General features: G+C 45.2%; 1 protein-coding gene across 4 annotated transcripts in view; it reads right to left on the reverse strand.

Annotated features, from left to right (window-relative positions):
- LNX2 (ligand of numb-protein X 2) overlaps window positions 1-21,526 on the reverse strand; it is a 123,910-nt gene that overhangs the window by 66,300 nt on the left and 36,084 nt on the right. The window contains exon 1 of one of the 4 annotated variants that reach the window (XM_053307860.1): window positions 8,766-8,781. The exons of the other annotated variants lie outside the window; for them this stretch is intronic. The gene's annotated coding sequence lies outside the window, so the exon portion shown is untranslated. Of the gene's footprint in view, window positions 1-8,765; window positions 8,782-21,526 lie in introns of those variants that run through there. 4 annotated transcript variants of the gene reach the window in all.

The following is a 21,526-nucleotide window of genomic DNA, read 5'->3' on the forward strand; positions in this document are numbered from 1 at the left end:
CCAACATAGCTCAAAGAACCACCTGACAAGTAAAATATTTTGTCTGGCTGGTGAACTGAGCCAACATTTATTGACTCCTGGTCATGTGAACACTGTAAGATATTCCCTTAGAGGATGGGGCCATAGCTCAGGGTTAGAGCATCGGCTCTGCACGCAGGCATCTCCCAGTAGGGCTGGGAGAGACTCCTGCCTGAAATCTTGGAGAGTCACTGCCAGTTAGTGTAGACCAGGCCTGTACAACATAAGGCCCGGGGACCTGATTCGGCCCACAGGGACTATTTTACTGGCCCGTGGGGTATCCTGCAGCCAACACAGGAGCTGGAAACTGCTGTATAGCTCCATCCTATGCATGTTTTCTCATAAATATGTTCCATGGTGTGCCCAGTGAGTCTTACTCCCATGTAAGCATGCCTAGGATTGTAGCCTGAAAGCAACAACAATTTAGAGAGAGAAGAGGAGTTGGCATTTATTTTGGGCTGGCTTGCACTCCAGGGACCAGTGGCCACTATTTCTTGGTTAAAACTATGTGTCCATTGACAGAAGGAACAGATCCACTATGTGTCCATTGACAGAAGGAACAGATCCACAATGTTTTAAATTTTAATGTAATAATGTGCTAAAAATTGACCTCGGCCAATGCATGCCTAGTTGTGGATGGTTCTGGCCCACTAGGGCATTTGAGTTGTGCAGCCCTGGTACGGACAATACTGAGCTAGATGGAGCAATGGTCTGACTCCGTATAAGGCAGCTTCCTATGTTTCTATCTCCATCTAGCTCAGTACTGTGTGTGCTGACTGCCCGATACTCTCCAGGATTTCAGGCAGGAGCAGTAGCGGCCAGTGAGAGGATGGCGCCAGGTAGGGGCGGGTACCTTTAAAAAGTTATTACGGGTGGTTCTGCCAGCACCTGCAAGCCACTGCGAGCAGCTGTGGCCTGCTCAGCATCCCACACAGAGGCTGTCACAGCTCCACCATTCACCTAGCCTCTGCACATGTACAGAGTCCATTTGTGTGGTCAGCAACACCATGCTGACCAGGCAAATGGCCTTTGCACATGCACAGAGGCCAGGTGAGTGCCGGCGCTGTGGCAACTTCCAGGCAGGGAGCAGATGCCAGTGTTACTGCCAGCAATCACTTTTTTTTTTTTTTAAAGGTAGCTCTCACCTCTCCTCCCCCTCCTAGCACCACCCTCACCGGCCACCACTGGGTAAGAGCCTTTCCCAGTCCTACCTGGAGATACTGTAGACTGGAATTGGAACCTTCTGCATGCAAAACAGGTGCTCTATCACTGAGCTATGGGCCTTTCCTCAAAAGGAACATGGGAACATAGGAAGCTGCCATATACTGAGTCAGACTATTGGTCCCTCTAGCTCAGTATTGTCTTCACAGACTGGCAGTGGCTTCTCCAAGGTTGCAGGCAGGAATGTCTCTCAGCGCTATCTTGGAGAAGCCAGGGAGGGAACTTAGAACCTTCTGCTCTTCCCAGAGCGGCTCCATCCCCTGAGGGAAATGTCTAGTACAGAACAGGGTGACCAGAAGCAAAGGAAGTCAAGGCTATTTCTTTCAGGGTTGTGTGGAAGAGGGAATATCAGCAGGTTCAACTTGATAGGGAACTCATCAGCCCTATTGATAAGGAACTCCTTGGGCCACTGTGCCTGGGGATGATGGGAGTTACAGTCCAGGAACATCTAAGGCTGGGAATCCCTGCCGTATGGAAATGTTCTCGGAAACGATGTACTTCTATGCTTCAATACCCAGATTGCTCAACATTTAGGAGCAGAGAGGTCAAGTAAAACTGAGAGCGAAGCTGTACCATTTAAAATGCAACACAGCAGTTTATCGTAACAGATGCTGACTCACATTTTAGGTTTACTTTTTAATCTTGCATGACACGGCGATACCAGATGTTAACACAACTTGATTTCCCTTGATCACATGAGAATGAAAGCAATTTTCACAAGGAAAAGGGGAGTCTTGTGCACTGCCATCCCCGTTAATTAATTTCACTTGCTAAAGCATTAGAAATAACAAAACAAGCATATTGGAAGGGGATTTAAAATTAATAGGCCATGAGGCATGGTTTATGCATGCAGCAGAATAAGGTGGGAATAACGTGGTGGAGCTGTAAGTTGGTAGAATGGATTGTACCACTTCAGACTCCAGGTGGGGTGGAGGAAGATACTTTTTTTTAAAAAAAGGTGTCCTACATTTAAACACATTTGATTGATTGATTGATTGATGAATGAACTGCCATCAAGTTGGTGTCGACTGTTAGCAACCACACAGATAGATCTCCAGGATGATCTGTCTTCAACTTGGCCTTTAAGGTCTCTCAGTGGTGCATTAAATGCTGTTGTAATCGAGTCCATCCACCTTGCTGCTGGTGGTCGTTGTCTTCTCTTTCCTTCAACTTTTCCCAGCATTATGGACTTCTCAAGGGAGCTGGGTTTTTGCATAATGTGTCCGAAGTATGATAGTTTGAGTCTGGTCATTTGTGCCTCGAGTGAAAATTCTGGATTGATTTGTTCCATGATCCATTTGTTTGTTTTCTTGGCCGTCTATGGTATCCTCAACCATAACTTAACACACTTAACTCACTCAAAACCAAACCTCCCTGCAAGTAGAAAAATGATTTAAAAAAGTTCTAGCCTCATCTGCTTCTGTTTACCCTGATGTGCTAGATTATTTTATTTTACTTGACACTTGCAGGGAATTTTGTTCTACAGTGGAGCATTTAAAAACTCATATTCCCTACTTGCAGTCTGAAGTGGTATCCAGGCTCAGATTACCATCTCATTCTCCCTTGCACATATACCAGGGTTCACTTAAACATGAAACAAGTGAAGTCTTTCTCCCCCCAAATGCCACACAGCCAATATAGAGATGCACAGAAATATGTTCTGGAAAGATTCAAAGAAAAAGCCCACATTAAAAATCACTGCACATACCAATCAGCATTCATTTCAGTGGGGCCTGCAAAGGAGTACTACTTATTTATTCATTCAAAGGTAGTGTCCATCCCTTCCCAAAGGCTCAGAATAGCCTCAGGCAGGGAGAAAAAGGGAGAGAGATCTATTAAGTTATTGGGCCACTGCCAAACATCACAAGTTCAATTACTAGTCTTTGAATTGCTTTTATTAGTGCAATCTGATTCATTGCCAATGGAAGCTATATTAAGATTAGAGATGTCTCAATTGGAATCTGTACTAATTTGTCAGGTTCCTGTCTTTGAGGCAACTCTATAAATTGGTCCAAAGATGGAAGGGATGAGGCAAGAAGGGAAATACAAGGAAGCAGGAGTAGGAAAGAGCACAGAAGAAGAACCAGCTGAGAGTTTACCACTTTGCTTAGGAAGAAACAACTGTAGAGGAAGTATGTGTAGCAATCACATGAAGCAAGGACCCAACCAACATGGCCTCCTATCATACAAACCTGCCAGCAACTTTCACTCCTCTACAGAGGCCACCCTTCATGTTCTCCTTCCATCTGAAGCATGGCAGATGTTCACGAGGGACAGGGACTTCTCAGTTGTGGCACCCAAACTACAGAATGAGCTCTCTATAGAGGCACATCTAGCTTCCTCCCTGTCCATCTTCACAATGACAGTGAAGATATATAGTTTAGGCAAGCTTATTAAACCCAGAAAGAGTCCTAGTGGTTTTAATGTAAACTGCCCAGAGATCTGAGTTTTGGGTGGTATATAAATATGCTAAAGAAATAAATAATACACTAGACACTACGAGCATATCACTCCACATTGTTTGCCAATATATTTCCAGATGTGATTTAAAGTGCTGGTTATTACCATTAAAACCCTAATCAGCTTAGGGCCAAGATACCTGTAGGACTACCTACTCTCCCAGAGTTCTGCCCAAATTATAAAATCAGGCAGAGAGGTTATTCTGCATGTCCCACCAACCTCTGAAGCATGGCTTGTAATTATGTTCAGGTGGGACTTTTCTTTGATGGCCCCGGCTCACTGGAATTCAGTTTTCTCCAGATTACTCCCTTCCTGGTTAGTTTTAGACAAAAGCTGAAGACTCTTTATTTATTTCAGCAGGGCTTCTCAAACTTGGGTCCCCAGATGTGGTTCAACAACTCCTCCCATGATCCCAAGATCATTGTGGTTTTCGAAGATGGGAGTTGTAGATTAACATCTGGTGACCCATGTTTGAGAACCACTGCCTTAAATTGCATTTGGTCCTCTTGCTACTAGTTTTAATTGACTGGTTGCTATGTTGTGCTCTGTTTTTGGCAAAAAAAAACCAAACCCACCATTTTTTGCTGCTGTTTTATTGCATTTTTAATACATTTTGTAGTTGTTTGTAAGCTAGCTTGGATTCACCTTGTGAGACTTGGCAGAGTAAAAACAATTTTTTAAAAAAAGGATAAATATTGTGTCACTTTACTTGAAGGTAAACTGCCTGGAGTTCACTTCTGCACAGAAAAATAGGATATACATAAATAAACTGAGCTGGTGTTGGGGAAAGGGGATGATCCAATAAGGCTACCGGTTTATTCTGAACTGTTTAAAGTCCTCAACCAGCAGAACTCTTTCATGTAGGCAAGCGCTGAGTCTGTCCCTTTTGGAATGAAACATGCCACTTTCAAAATGAATCGAAGCACTCCTTTCCCTTTAAAAGTCTAACCCGTTCTGAGTTTGGATATCCACCAACCTGTCACTACAATGCTTGTTTTAAGGGGAAAAAATTAAAAAGCAGACGTGTTTTTAATTGAGTCAAACTTATTTCAATTACAATTCAATCCTATTACTTTGTTTTAAGTGTGGTGGTACTGAAGAACAACTTATGCAATTACAACAAAGAAGCATGTTTGTTGTGAGTTTTACTGGACCGTACCATATCAGACTGCAGGAAAGGAAACTGAATTTGAATCTCCTTAATAGGAGACACATTGAAATGGTGGATAGCTTCTGTCTTTTAGGATCGACCATCAATAGTAAAGGATCCAGCAGTCAAGAAATACGCCACAGACTAACACTTGGTAGGGTTGCAGTGAAGGCCTTGGAAAGGATATTTAGATGCTGTGATGTGTCTATACCTACAAAGATTAGAATCATTCAGACAATGGTTTTCCCATGACACTCTATGAATGCAAAAGCTGGACTTTGAAGAAGGAAGATAGAAAAAATATTGACGCTTTTGAACTTTGGTGCTGGAGAAGACTGTTGAGGATACCATGGACAGCCAGGAAAACAAACAAATGGATCATAGAACAAATCAATCCAGAATTTTCACTCCAGGCACAAATGATCAGGCTCAAACTATAATGCTTCAGACACATTATGCAAAAACCCAGCTCCCTTGAGAAGTCCATAATGCTGGGAAAAGTTGAAGGAAAGAGAAGAAGAGGATGACCAGCAGCAAGGTGGATGGACTCAGTTACGACAGCAATGAATGCACCACTGAGAGACCTTAAAGGCCAAGTTGAAGACAGATCATCATGGAGAGAATCTATCCATGTGGTCACTAAGAGTCAATACCAACTTGACGACATTTAATCAATCAACCAATCAATGGGAGAGTGATCATACAAAAATCAGCATATCACAGAGAACTTCTAGTTATCATTCTTCTCGAAATATCAGCTTTATGTTACAGTACAGGGAACTTTACACACATACACACGACAACCACTGAGATATTGGACCCTTTGTGCCTGAAGTCTGAAATGGTGCAACACAGCAGCAGTCACATCAAACTGCTCCAATCATGCATTTCGTTGCAAGGGTAGAATCTTGCACTTGAGTGGGGCATAGTGCTGTAGCTCAGCAGCAGAGCATTTGCTTTGCATGCAGAAGGTCCCAGGTTCAGTTCCTGGCATATCCAGGAAGGGCTGGAGAACACCCATTGGAAACCCTGCAGAGCCACTGCCAGTCAGTGTAGACAACACTGAGCTGGATTGGCCATTGATTTGACTCAGAATAAAGCAGTTCCTTCAGTTTCTGAGTCAGCACAACCTCACACCCCAAGCATTTCCATTTCAAAGAACAATATGCAGGATTCTAATGATTTATGGTCCAAAGCTATGATCCACTCTGACCCTTGCGTGGCATGAGTGTACCATGCAAAGGCTTCTGCACCACTCCAGGTTTGAGGTGCTAAATGGAGTCTTCTCCAGTCACTTTGCACAAACATCATTGAGGCTAGTCCAAAGCAACACCTGCAATAAGGAGGTTGGTTGTGCCGGGGAGTCGGTGTCAACTCCTGGCGATCACAGAGCCATGTGGTTTTTCTTGGTAGAATACTGGAGTGATTTACCATTGTCTTCTCCTGCGCAGTATGAGATGATACCTCTCAGCACCTTTCTATATCGCTGTTGCCCGATATAGAAGTTCCCCATATTCTGGGAAACACACCAGTGGGGATTCAAACCAACAACCTCTAGGCAGGTTGCTTCCTCACTGCACCATTAGGTGGCTTGCAATAAGCAGAGCTGCTTATAAACACAATTTGGTGGAAGTACAGGGGAGGGGGAACAGCATGCAATGTAGTTTTGGGTAGAGAACCTGAGCATCTCAAAGGGGTGTAATTGGAATTGCGGAAGGTGGGGTGTATTCAGAGAACACAAGCCACACCAGGATTCCCAAGAAAAGGGGAGAAAAGGAGCAGTGTTCTCTCTAATTTTTTTCATCTGGGTGCGGAATGAGTTTTGTTCTGGGCAGCAGTATCAAGGCAGTGTGTGCACATGTGCATTCAGAATGGGGCTTTCCTGATTCAACCTGAGCGGGATCTAAAATTAACTGAGCGGACATCCAAAAACTTGCAAGTGCACACACATGCACACACTTTAGAGGAAACATTGTTAAGGACCCCTCATCTGCCTGCCCTCCACTCCAGATTACCTGTCGCATCTGCACTACAGTTCCCATGTGGTGGCTTGCTAAGCTCCTGCAGGGATGTGGCATAATGACAGCACTACCAGGAGATGCACACTGGGCCATGACATCACCATAGTGCGCTGCTGCCAGAACTTAGCAAGCCACCACGCAGGAATAGTATTGGGTTAGACTAAAGTAATTCAGGAGGAGGCAGGCAAGGAAAAAGAGGTGGTAGCAGTGGTGATTCAGAATCAGTCACTGACCAGAAACAGAAAGTACACAAGGCAAGTAAGCCTCAATCATCATCATCATCATCATCATCATCATCATCATCATCATCAGCGGTGCCCAAAAAAGGTGTGTCTATGTCAAATTCTTGAACACGGGCCCCTTCAAACTTTGTTATACCACTGGCATCTCAGGTTCTGTTTTCAAGTTTCTGGTCCTCATGGCTGTCAAAGTCCCAGCAGCCAGACATGTGCTGGGGATGGGGCCTCAGTGTGCCGCCTTCTTTGCCTCTCCCCATGGCTAGGAGAAGCTGGATAAATTGTGCCTAACAGGCAAAGCCTTCCAAGATGCTCTTTTTAAAATAGCCATGTGCGCCTTAGCAAACTGATATTTAATACCAAAAAGGCTTTTAAAGATAAAAATGGCGGGGTGAGCCAATGATAATAGTGCTGCTACCTTGCTGTAAAACTTTCTTCTTTTTAAAAATGTGGCAGTGCATTATTTTGAGTTAAACACTTCCCAAACAGAGCAGATGCTAACAACCTACAACTGAGAAGTGTCTGCAGGAGGTGATTTAACAATAGAACTCCTTCAAGATTCTTTTGTGATAATTGCAGGGAAGAACTATAACTCTACTATTGTGGAGTGATTATTGATCCTAGGAGACTAGTGAGAGATATCTCATACCTCAAGGCATAATACTCCCCACCCCCACTAATTTCCATTGGAAAAGTGCAGGCTCCACAAATAAATAAAGCTAGGCTTGACAAATGAAGATGTCTTATTTGGTGACACATTAAAATATGTCCTTCTGTTTGTTCGATGCTGCTAATGCATTCCCTTTCTCTCCCCCCACACCTTATCATACTGCCTCCTCTCCCCCTCCCTATAGTACTACTGAGGAATGAGAATCCTTCAACAGCAGAAGCATCTTGATGACTGGGATTCTTTAAAACAGAGGTTGTCAAACTTGGGTCACCAGATGGTGTTGGACTACAACTCCCATCCTCCCCCACCACAAAGGCCATTGTGGTGGGAGATAATGGGAGTTGTAGTCCAACACCATCTGGTGACCCAAGTTTGACAACCCCTGCTTTAAAAGAAACCTTAAAGCAAAGCAGCCCTGCATGCCAGGAGTAAAATTTTAAAGTAGTGACAACCACAGCATGTCATTAATAGAGCAGAGAGCCAAATGCATTCAAGATGCTATATCTTTCAAAAGCCATGCACTTTTTGCAATGCAAAACTAAAAAGGGCAAGTAGCCAGCCCATTTCAGGCTGCCACACTGGTGCAGATTTTGCTTTAACACACACACACACACACACACACACACACACACACACACACACACCCCAATAGCCTCTTCATTTAACATTCCAGGACTTCGCAAAGCCGCCCCATCTCCTCTTCCTGCTCCTACTGAGATTTGCTTGCTCTCTCGCTCTCTCCCTCAAGTTCTACAATAATTCAACACGAATGCAATCTCTAAAGCACAATTTCTGCTCCCAAATGCAAGACAGATTACAGGAGAACACCACCCAAGCCGGATTCCTTGAAAATCCGCTGCAGGAAGCTAGGCTGACAGCACCGAAGAGCGATGACAAAAGCTGCCAATAAGAAAACTATGTGCCGCACCATCCCTTCATCTCACCGCTCTTGCCCTTTGCCTCACAATTTAGACAGACGCATAACTTACCTGTGCAACGGATAACAGATGAGAGGCATTGTTTTCCCCTGTGGGAGGAGCGTGCGGGGGGGGGGGGGAGATCACATGATAAAGCTGAACTTCAAGAGGAAAGGCTGCCAGCGTGCTGGTAGTCGCAAAATACACCACTGGAATAATTAGGAAAGCACCAGTCGCCACCCCGCGCTCCCGCCCTTGCTAACCACAGGCGGGTCCACAGCAACCTCTCGCAAGGTTCGCTTTAAGTGCAGAAAATTGGCTCTCTTGCATAATGGCACATAAAGGCAAGCTCAGCCTTCCCAACCACAGTTCAGTACCTGCTGTAGTGACACCTGTCACAGTTAAAAGGGTCCATAGGCATGTAGCATTTAAATGGCTTTCCCTGGAGGGCATACTAAATACAGCAGACTAAAACGGGCTCCCGGCTGGGATTAGGTAGACAAATGATTCTCCAGGTGTAGCACAACACAGCTCCCATTGTATAATTCAGAATTTTAAGTACTTGGCGAGAGCCAGAGTTTATTGCATCTAGGAAGGGCAATTTTGCATTTCATGGGTTGCTGGTTTAGAAACATTAAGAACATGCCACTGAGACAAAATATCCTGTGTATAATACAATGTGTACCCTCTCAGTTAATCAACTAATGTGACAACTCTACATGCAATCAAGACCAAAAAATGAGATTTAAACTTTCCTTTCTAGAGCTAGCCTTGCGGTAGCACTCGTGAATTGTCCCCTTTGCTAGGCAGGATCTGCCCTGGTTTGCATCTGGATGGGCGACTACATGTGAGCACTGTAAAATATTCCCCTTAGGGCAGGGCTGCACAACTTTGACCCTCCTGCAGATGTTGGACTTGAACTCCCATCATCCTGGATGACTGGCCACTGTGGCTGGAGATGATGGGAACTGTAGTCCAACAACAGCTGTAGGGTCAAAGTTGTGCAGCCCTGCCTTAGGGGGTGGGAACGGAGCTCGCTGGAAGAGCATCTGCTTGCATGTATGCATGCTGAAGGTCCCAGGTTCACTCCCTGGCATGTCCAGGTAGGGCTGGGACTGGGAGAGACCCCTGCTTGAAACCTTGGAGAAGCCACTGCCAGCCAGTGCAGGCAATACTGAGCTAGATGGACCAATGGCCTGACTCCGTATCACACTTTCCTATGTTCCACCTCCTGACACATGCTGGTAAGGCAGCCTTGCAAATCAAGCCCACAAAATATCAGTAGCAATATTTGTCTCACTTCCCAGCATCTGCTTTAGCCATTTATGCCATATGGGCAGCCTGGAAAAACAAAAGGCTTCTTCTCATTGGCCTTGGCCTTTATTTTATTTTTATATCTAATAATTTATTATATCTAATAAATTATTATATCTATAATATCATTAGATATTATAGTAATATTATTGCATTATTATAGGTATAGTATAGTAATGTTATTATTATTATATTATAGTAATATTATAATAATATTAGATATTATTATATCTAACAAGGGCCTTGGCCTTTATTAGAGTGGGCTGCAGATAGAGACAGCCAGAAGGGAGACTGGAAGACAGCTGTGGAGGTAAGGAATTCTTATCTGGCTTCTACGCTCCACTCTCCTCTGAGTGGGGAAGGGTCTGGCCAAGGCTTTTTCTTTGCTCTTGTCCTCCTTGCTGTAGCCTGTTTGTTATCAGAGGCTGAACTCACTCTAATTGTGTTTTATATATTCTGCACCTGGCCAAACTGCCTGATTGGTGTGGGTGTGAGACACACCCATTGGGCTTCTGAGGAGAGGAGAGCTGGTCTTATGGTAGCAAGCATGACTTGTCCCCATAGCTAAGCAGGGTCTGCCCTGGTTGCATATGAATGGGAGACTTGATGTGTGAGCACTGCAAGATATTCCCCTCAGGGGATGAAGCCGCTCTGGGAAGAGCAGAAGGTTTCAAGTTCCCTCCCTGGCTTCGCCAAGATAAGGCTGAGAGAGATTCCTGCCTGCAACCTTGGAGAAGCCGCTGCCAGTCTGTGAAGACAATACTGAGCTAGATGGACTGATGGTCTGACTCAGTATATGGCAGTTTCCTAGGTTCCTATGAGATCTTGGCCTTTATTAGAGTGGGATGCAGCTAGAGGTGCAGCCACCTACAGCCGGTCACCAAAGGGGCGGCCTTCGGAGGTGGCCTTCAGAGGCGGGACTGAGGGTTGGGGCCGGTATACGAACTTGAACAGCTAGAGGAGATTCTTGCTCACTGTTGGTGAGATTGGGTCGAAGTAGTTGTAATGTGTCTGGGTTCGTCTAGAGATGGGGAGACAGTGGGTGCCTTTGTTGAATGTGAGGCAGCTATTCCGGTGGTGGTGGAAGAAGTAACGTTGGCAGGTCAGCAGGCTGTTCCAGGGGAAGGATAGTCAGAAATTTAATAGCTATCTCCCCTTCTGGCTGTCCTGCCAGCTCTGTGACCTCGGGGAGCACTGCCAACAACCCACACAACCTTACCTTGCTCCTCTAAAATGCCAGGTCAGTCCAAAATAAACATGAGCTCATCCATGATTTGATCATGAATGAAAGGGCTGACCTGGTGTGTATCACTGAGATTTGGTTGGGGGAGGCTGGTGGCCCAGTCTGGTCCCAGCTTCTTCCTCCAGGGTATTCTGTAGAGGAGCAGGTGAGGGGACGTGGGTGGGGAGTGGAGTGGCTGTGGTCTATAAGGATAACATCTCCCTTACCAGGGTCTCTGTTGAGGTATCTGACCATATTGAATGTGTGTACCTACATTTGGGGATCAGGGATAGATTGGGACTTCTGTTGGTGTACCAATCACCCCGCTGCCCAACGGAATCCCGTACTGAGCTCATGGACTTGGTCATGGAACTCACGCTGGAGTCTCCCAGACTCTTGGTCCTGGGGGACTTCAATGTTCATTTCAAGACCAATTTGTCCGGGGCGGCTCAGCAGTTCATAGTGGCCATGACAATTATGGGCCTATCCCAAGTGGTCTCCGGACTGACACACATTGCAGGTCACACGCTTGATTTGGTCTTTTACTCTGATCAGAGTGGTGTTCCGTGGGTGGGGAATTTGTGATTTCCCCATTGCATGGACGGACCACCATCTGGTTAAGGTTAGGCTTACAACCACTTTCTATTTCTGCAGTGGTGAGGGGCCTATTAGAATGGACCGCCCGAAGAGGTTATTGGATCCAATAGGATTCCAAGAAACCTTGGAAGGATTTAATGTTGGCTTTGCAGATGATCCTGTTGATGCCCTGGTTGAGAATTTGAACAACTTGCTCACCAGGGCAGTAGACACGATTGCTCCTAAGCGTCCTCTCCAACCCGCTTCAAAACTGGCCCCTTGGTATATGGAAAATCTACAGGGGCTGAAGCGGCAAGGTAGGTGACTGGAGCGCAAGTGGAGAAAGACTCAACTTGAATGTGACAGATTATGACATAGAGCACATTTAAAGATCTATGCCCAGGCAATATGGGCGGCAAAGAAGCAGTTCTTTTCTGCCCGTATTGCATCTGCGAGTTCACATCCAGCGGAGTTGTTCAGGCTTATGAGGGGACTAGTATGTGCCCCCCCTTCCTTGAATCAGAATTTTGAGCCATCAGTTACCCGCTGTGATGCGGTTAAAGGATTTTTTGCAGATAAAATCTCTCGGATTCGAGCCGACTTGGATGGAGACTCCACAGTTAATTCTATGTCTGAACTGGAGGTGTCCAGCAACTCCTCTTATGTGCTTCGACTGGATCAGTTTCAGTTTGTGACTCCTGGAGATGTGGACAAGCTGCCCAGAATGGTGAGACCTACCACTTGTTCTCTTAACACTTGTCCAACATGGCTTGTTCTATCTAGTAGGAAGGTTGTTGTAGGAGGCCTGGTAGAAATCATAAATGCTTCTCTGAGGGAGGGCAGGATGCCTCCTTGTCTTAAGGAGGCAATCATTAGACCTCTTCTTAAGAAGCCTGCATTAGATCCCTCAGAGTTGAGCAATTATAAGCCTGTTTCCAACCTCCCATGGCTGGGCAAGGTAACTGAGAGGGTGGTGGCCTCTCAGCTCCAGGTGGTCTTGGAGGAAACTGATTATCTAGACACATTTCAAACTGGCTTTCGGGCAGGCTATGGGGTGGAGACTGCCTTGGTCGGCCTGATGGATGATCTCCAATTGAGAATAGACAGAGGAAGTGTGACTCTGTTGGTCCTTTTGGATCTCTCCGCAGCTTTCAATACTATCGACCATGGTATCCTTCTAGAACGTCTGAGGGTGTTGGGGGTGGGAGGCACTGTTTTACAGTGGTTCAGCTCCTACCTTTCGGACAGATTCCAGATGGTGTTGATTGGAGACTGTTGCTCTTCAAAATCTGAGTTTAAGTATGGTGTTCCTCAAGGCTCCATACTTTCTCCAATGCTCTTTAACATCTACATGAAACCACTGTGAGAGATAATCAGGGGATTTGGAGCGAGGTGTTATCAGTAAGCTGATGACACCCAGATCTACTTCTCCATGTCAACATCTTCAGGAGATGGCATAACTTCCCTAAATGCTTGCCTGGAAGCAGTAATGGGCTGGATGAGGGAGGATAAACTGAGACTGAATCCAGATAAGACGGAGATACTTATTGTGCGGGGTCAGAACTCCAGAGACAATTTTGATCTCTCTGTTCTGGATGGGGTCACAATTCCCCAAAAGGAACAGGTTTGCAGTCTGGGAGTACTTCTGGATCCAGACCTCTCCCTGGTATCTCAGGTTGAGGCGGTGGCCAGAGGAGCTTTCTATCAGCTTCAGCTGATACACCAGCTGCGTCCGTTTCTTGAGATGAACGCCCTCCGAACAGTGGTACATATGTTGGTAACCTCCAGACTTGACTTCTGCAATGTGCTTTATGTGAGGCTGCTTTTGTACGTAGTCCAGAAGCTTCAGTTGGTACAGAATGCGGCAGCCGGGTTGGTCTCTGGGTCATCTTGGAGAGACCACATCACTCCATTGTTGAGAGTGTTACACTGGCTGCCAGTAGGTTTCCAGGCAAAATACAAAGTACTGGTTATAACTTATAAAGCCCTACATGGCTTTGGCCCTGAGTATCTAAAAGAATGTCTGCATAGCATCTATACCCTTAATGTCCAACTCCTTTTTTTAAAGATTGAAGATTGAGAGGGAATTGTCAGAAGTTGCAGCAAACAAACATACTGGGAATCTTCCTTGCCTCAAAAGCTCCCTTTAAATGGCTCCTCTGAGAATCAATGCAGTCATTACTTTAAGCATGTGGTTAGTTTTTTTTAATGTTAATTTTGTTTAATTTAATTAATTCATTTCATTTCATTTATTAATTGATCTGCCTCCTGTGGATCTGAACTGTAGGGCAAGTGAAGGAGAGCTTTACCTCTCTGCCTCTGTTCTGATTAAGGATGTGCCCGAAACGTTTCAGAGGCCATTATGGAAGCCTCCAAAACACTTCAGCCACCAGGGCCGTTTCGGAGGTGGTGGGGGTGCTCCCTTAAGAGTGGGGAAGTGTGCACTTATCCCTCCTGCCGCATTTCCCCCACTGGCGCTCCATTGTATCAAAGCCCCTCGGGGTGGCAGCACACCACCCTGCCTCCCCGTTGCCATCGTCGGCGGGAAGTGGCTGGAAATACCAGGTGTGCGTGCATGCACGGCAGATGGGCACGCACACGACAGGCACATGCGTACCCAGTACTTCTGGCCACGGATGGTAACAGGGCAGCAGGGAGGTATGCTGCCGCCCCGAGGGGCTTTGATACAACAGAGCGTCGGCAGGGGGAATGTGGCGGGAGGGGTAAGTGCACCCTTCCCCACCCTTAAGGGAGCACCCCTGCCACCTCCGGAACGCGGAGGAGCAGTTCCGGGCACATCCCTAGTTCTGATCCTGCACCTATTTAACATTAAAGAACCAAGCACACATTTGAAAAGGACATGCTTAAAGTAACATCTAAAGTAAAGTCAATTGACTCCTGGAGACCACAGAGCCCTGTGGTTTGGAAGAATACAGGAGGGGTTTACCACTGCCATCAGTATGAGATGATGCCTTCTAGCATCTTCCTATATTGCTGCTGCCCGATATAGGTGTTTGTTTCTCATAGTCTGGGAAACATACCAGCGGGGATTCGAAGCAGCAACCTCTGGCTTACTAGTCGAGTCATTTCTCCACTGCGCCATTAGGTGGCTGTCTGACCCTAAACCCTGTTGCTGCTTCTAAACTCAATACCAAGTATATCATTGTCTTCTGCATGAGCATGGAGGTGAACTGGGCAGGCCAGCTCCGGTGTAACCAGCTGTGATGGTGGGCGAGAACACAGAAAGGTGCTTTCTCAGGGGTTGCAGCAGGACTTTGGCCAATATCTGAGACCCAAGGTTACACTGGAAGTTGCCCAATACCAAATCAGACCCTTGGGCTACCTAGCTCAATACAGGGGCTTTGAAAGGTTTCTGGCAGGAGTCTTTCCCAGCCCTACCTGGAGATGCCAGAGGTTGAATCCAAGAAGCAGATACTCTACCAGTGAGCTTTGGCCCCCTCTCTAGTAAGTGAGATAGGAAGCTGCCATTGGTCAGACCATTGGTCCATCTAGCTCAGTATTGCCTGCTCTGACTGGAAGTAGCTCTCAAGAGTCCCAGATAGCAATTGAACCCAGGATCTTCTGCATGCAAAGGTAGATTCTCTACCATTAAGCTATGGTCCCATCCCCTCTCTCAAGGCCTGGGTTGTACAAATGGTTTGTGCTTGCCCTCTTAATCAAAATTACATGCCATGAAAAAGCAAGTGCAGAAAGCCTGTGAAAGTAGGCTCACTCACATAATGTATATTATCTCTGACCATCTCAGAATTAATCGCTCCCTTAGAAACAAACACACACGGTTATACACACTCCGCAGTATATTATTTCTATCTAGAGAAAGTTAGGGGGGAAAGAGTGTAAGATGTATACTATATTGTATTTATAAAGGTAAAAGGTAAAGTGTGCCGTCAAGTTGATTTCGACTCCTGGAGCCCACAGAACCCTGTGGTTTTCTTTGGTAGAATACAGGAGGGGTTTACCATTGCCTCCTCCTCCCACGCAATATGAGATTATGCCTTTCAGCATCTTCCTATATCACTGCTGCCCGATATAGTACCAGCAGGGATTCGAACCAGCAACCTTCTTCTTCTTAGTCAAGCATTTCCCCGCTGTGCCATTAGGTGGCTATATATGTTGTATTTCTACTATAGTATAAATCCAATATAGCATGTAAGATATGTACAGTATACTGCATTTATACTGTATTGCATTGTATATACATACAGAGCTTCCCATCAACCAGTCCTTACAACTCCCATGGAAACCAACTCTGATACCCCTTTAGGACTGAAATGATAACAATTCAGTATGTTCAGAATTACCTTATCATATGAATATATGTTATCGCCTTACCCAGAAGGGCAACTGTGGTCCATCTAGCTTAGCATTGTCTACACAGACTGGCAGCAGCTCTGAAGGGTTTCAGGTGAAGTTCTCTCTCAGCCCCACCTAGAGCCACTAGGAACTGCACCTGGGATCTCCTGCATGCAAGTCATGTGCTTTGTGCCACTGAGCTATGGCCCCTTCCCAGCCCAAGAATCCTGATTCTTGGCCTGTGAACACAGAATATTCAGAACACAGAATATACAAAAGCCCTTTTTCATTCTTCATTTTCAGACATCTCCACGATAAAAACTGTCCTGTCAATTGATATTCCTTCCAGACTTCTCAAAACTCAAACAACGTTTCATGCCCACACTGAACTATCAAAGTCAATTTGGCTGAACGTAAAATAGAACAACAGCTCAATTTATAAGCTGTCCATCTCCTGCAGTAACTTTGGGATGTAAAGCATCCCATTATACCTGGCTCAGAGGCACAGATAATTTGAAGGGGAGGGAACCTGGGGCTTAGCAATTTTCTCTGAACATCGGCAACAAGACTGAAAGCATTTCATGTAGGCCTTTAGGACACAGATATCCACTGGGCCCCTGTGGCTTGTAACTGTAATAACATTCTCTGCAGTGACATCTGCTGCTGCCATGTACATCAGTCTACAGATCTCTGACCTCCACCTGTCCACCTCTGTCAAAAATCCTGGCCAGCATAAACTTCTTTAGATACAATGAGCTTTTGGTCATAGCACCACAGGAAAGGAATTTTTCCCCAGATCAATGTTTCAACATTTATTTCAAATAAATATTTAATATTATTTAAATATTCACATCCCACCCCTCCAGCATCATGCTGCTTAGAGTAGCTCACAACTAGAAATCACAACAAAGTTTAAAAAACAAACAAACAAACAAACAAACAAACAGGTAATAGATAAAACTGACTGCAGTTTCCAGAATACTCCCCCTTTTTTAATCATCAGATTCATATTCTGCCTTCTTGCAAGAAGGAATTTGTGACAGCATACAATGAGGCTACCCACTTTTTATCTTCACAAGAATCCTGCATGGTAGGTTAGGCTGGGAGAATGTTTGCGGCCCAAGGTCATCCAACAAAGCCTGGTCCACATATGCAGCAGAATGAGGGGACAGAGACCTCTTTGGATGGCAGGTGAGAAAATGCTATTCTTTTAATGTTCTCCCATGTAAGAACTGTGTGTGATCACTGTAAGATATTCCCCTCAGGGGCACTGTTCCCTCTAAGGCACGCGGCTGCACATGCATGCACACCCCAAAGCCTCCCGCACAGCGATCCCTTACTGACGCTCACTTCCTCTGCGGCTGCTGCTCCCCCTGACACCTTTCCCCATCACCTCTTCCCACCCACCCTTTCAATTCTCCCCACCTGCCACTCAATCCCTCGTGGTGGCGGCGGCAGTAAATGGGACTCAGAGGGAGAGGATTCCCTCCTTCACAAGAGCCTGAGTGGCGGATGGGGGAGACAGAGGCAAGGGATCTTGCCCTGGCATATTGCCAGTCACATCCCATCAAAGTACCTCTTTGCCTGCAAATGGGAGCTCAGAAGCTGTGTGCAGAGACTGCCTCCCAGCTCAATGGGACCAATGGCAGCAAATGGGACTCGGAGCCCAAGCGGTGGGCAAGGAAATGTGGGGGTGGGGGGGGGGGAAGATGCAACTGGGAGCCAACCCAGGTGAGGAGCAATATCGGACCAGACAGAGTCTGCGGTGATGCGGAAAGGCGGAAAATGGCAAGAAGGATTCTGCAAGGGTAAATCTTGCCTCACAAACCTTTTGGAGTTCTTTGAGAGTGTCAACAGGTGTGTGGATAAAGGTGAGCCAGTCGAAATAGTATACCTGGACTTTCAAAAAGCTTTCGACAAATTTCCTCATCAAAGACCCCTGAGGAAACTTAACGGTCATGGGATAAGAGGGCAAGCACATGCGTAGATTGATAGCTGGTTAAACATTTTTGAGAGAGGCGTTGCTTCTGGTGATATGTACATGCATCTAGAATTTCTTCCATTCCACCTCTGTCCCTGGTGAAAAGGTGCTAGCCATATTAGCAAAAAAGTGCTAGCCATATTTGCAAAAAAGTGAGCTAGTAGTTTGTCTAGTGAGAGAAAAAAGAATCATTCCAGTAAAAATGCACATCGGATAGGGGTGTGTGTGGAGGGCATCCACAGGGTGCATATTAATGCATATTAGTAAGTAGGGATACTCATGTGAATATTGCAAACTTCATCTACCTATTAGCAGCTAGTGGACCGGAGTCCCATATATGGCCTGGCAGGAACTACCCTGCTGGCGCAGCAGGGAAATGACTTGGCTTGCAAGCCAGAGGTTCCTGGTTCGAATCCCCGCTGGTATATTTCCCAGACTACAGGAAACACCTATATTGGGCAACAGTGATATAGAAAGATGCTGAAAAGGCATAGCTTATACTGCTGATGGCAATGGTAAACCCCTCCTGTATTCTACCAAAGACAACCTGTGGTCAGCAGGAGTCGACATGGACTCAATGGCACACTTTACATACATGCAGGCCTGGCATATATGTCATATACATCCTACATACGGGGTATAGCTAGGGGAGAGGGGATCTGTGTTTGCCCCTCTCAACGGTGGGCCCTCAGAGGGAAGGAGATAATGAAGAAAATGGGAAAGGGTGGAGCTGGGGAGCCTTGGGTTCTTTGAACCCAGGTGCTCAATTGTAGCTGGTTCACCATGTCTGTTCACCATGTCAGTATACACATCTTAAACTACATCACCATACAAGACCGACATTGACCTTCCCATATTCTGCGAGTTGTATTATCTAGAACTGCCACAATCTCCAGTCTACAAGGAAAACAAGAGATTAAAGTTATCTAGAACACAGATATACTCTCTCTTCAGTGTCAAGACTCAACTTGGTTTTTAAATGGATTATCTGAACACAAAAATTAGTTGTCATCATGATGACAAGAGATAAAATTTGTATATCCCCACCTTATTACTATAAACAGCAAGAAATAGTTTCTTTTGAAAGAACTGGTTTTAAATAAGAGAGAGAGTAAACTCTGACAGGAAAGTGCTGAGAAGCACTGGACACCTGCTGTTCCGTCTCTGCACAGAAGCCCCTCTGACATGAAGATGGATTGCACAGCCCTAGCTCCTTTTCAAAGCCCTTCCCCCTCAGAAACACACAGCTGTGAAACAGCTGAGGAGGAAACAAATGAGCTTTACACACCATCTCCCACCCCGCAAACAGTAGGGTTTGCAACTCACAAGGGAGTGTTCTTCAAGCTGAGAAGTTTCCCGCTCTTTTTGTCCAAGATCTCCTTCCTGTCTCACTTCAGAGTTCTATTACTTCGACCCATCTGCTTATCTGTTAACTTTCTGAGCTCACAAACATTCTGTACCATTGACTAACACGGGAGCAGTGGGTTTTTTCTCTTCAGATTCTTTGAACACCTACCTATCTACAGGTCACCTCAAGTCTGCTGGTACCACTCACTTGCCCACAGGTACTCCAGTTCTCCATCAATAAGAGTCCCAAATTTCAGTACTTTTGGAAAACAGACATGAAGCCTTGGCACAAGAAGTCTCAAGAGTGGAGGTCCTGATAACAGCCAGTTCTGTTTTCTTTTACATGTGAACCAGGAACAGCTGCCTTCATTCTGAGACCAATCTAAGGGTCATTGTAGGCTGCCTGTGGTCAAGTAAATGGAGGCCGTCTTGGGGACAGAGGGAGATTGCTACCAATGAAGTCTATCTGTCCCAAATAAAAGTGTTACGCAGCCTGGGAGAACTATTCAACTCTCCTCTGCTTATGAATGCTCAAGAGGCAGAAATAGCAAAGAGTTCCTGTCACTATCTTCAGCTGCATCCCCATCTACAGAGGATGGTTGTCAGATTCTACCGGTTCAGGGGCTCTCTGTAGAACATGCTCCATGTGAAGCAGTCTGGAGAGTTGCAGTGAGTGGAAAATGCACTGATTCAGGAAAGCAAGAGCTCCATTTTCTTATTTCTAATGAACTCATGACCAGTTTGCACTTACGGAACTGTGGATCTTTGTCACTTGATGAAGTTGTTGCTCCTCTTCATAGAAGAGGAAATTTACTGCAAGGGATCCATCATGGGACAGCATGTACACAGGCCCGATTCCTATCATTTTCCCCCTTCATAAAAAGGAGGAAAGCTTGTGCAAATTGGACCATGCACACTTATGACCTGAGACATTATATTATAGGTATAGTGAAAGGGGGAGTGCATACCTATTCCTGCACCATGCAGAGAGAATTCACAGCACATGTAGGGATATGAACCAGGCCTTTGTAATAATAGTAGTATCTCAGGGGTTGCAAGGCTGTCTGGATCAAATTCTTTTTTCAGTAGGTATCCTAAATCCTGGTTTTCTTTACCATCTCAGAGGCAACCCTTGTCCCCGGCAAGATTTGTTGGGTTACAGAGCAGAGTCTTTTCTGTGGTGGTCCCTGGTGCTATGGAACAACTTCCCTAGAAAAGCCCACCAAAGCCCTTTTAAAGCAGTTTTAAGAAATGGTTCAAAGCTTTCTTGATTCAGCAGCCCTGTGACCGGATTGCTTGAGCTGTACTGACTGCATTTGTTGTATGTTTTACAGAATACTCTTTCAGTCATCCTGTTAGGAATAGGAATGCCATCCCCTCCCCACAATTTGATAAGTTTCAAAACAAAGTGGGATAGAATTAGTTTAAATCTATATAGTAGATTATATAATATTACTTCAACATTTTTCTATTTTATAAGAACATTATCATCTCTTTACAATTTGGATCGTTTTTGCATGTTTTATAACTGCAACATGGAATAAAGTTTTTGTCACTGCTAAACCAAACTGCCTGAACCATATTAAGCATGGGAAGTTGCTTACAGGTTTATTGTTTGGTCTGAAACAATCACTGATTAGAAGCCACCTTGGAACAAATAACGCTCTCTCTTGACTTAGCAAGGAAGTTGCCTATAATTCCTGCTTGTGTGGAATTATAACATCTAGAGTCAAAAGGAGCTTACCCAGCAACCTTAACAAAAACAGGAATGGCCTCTTTGTTTTAAAAATTGCATTGGATTTAATAAAACCTGAGTCCATTACTAGATTACTTCAAAGTACTGTGCTGCAAAACACACTGGCAGATGCAGCCAAAATCTATTGGCTCCACTTTGCTATATGGAGTACAACAAAGCACAGCTGAACAAGGTTTTGCAATTTGTTTGTATCCACCTTTTTTATTCATCTAAAGAATAATAAAACAACATCAAAGTATTCTAAATTCAGATAGCAGTTTTAGTCTTCAGAACAAAGGTTCTCAAACTTTGTGAGAATGAGTCTCCCTAACATCGCAGTGTTA

This window comes from Hemicordylus capensis, chromosome 3, assembly GCF_027244095.1.
Source record: "Hemicordylus capensis ecotype Gifberg chromosome 3, rHemCap1.1.pri, whole genome shotgun sequence".
Lineage (NCBI taxonomy): Eukaryota > Metazoa > Chordata > Lepidosauria > Squamata > Cordylidae > Hemicordylus > Hemicordylus capensis.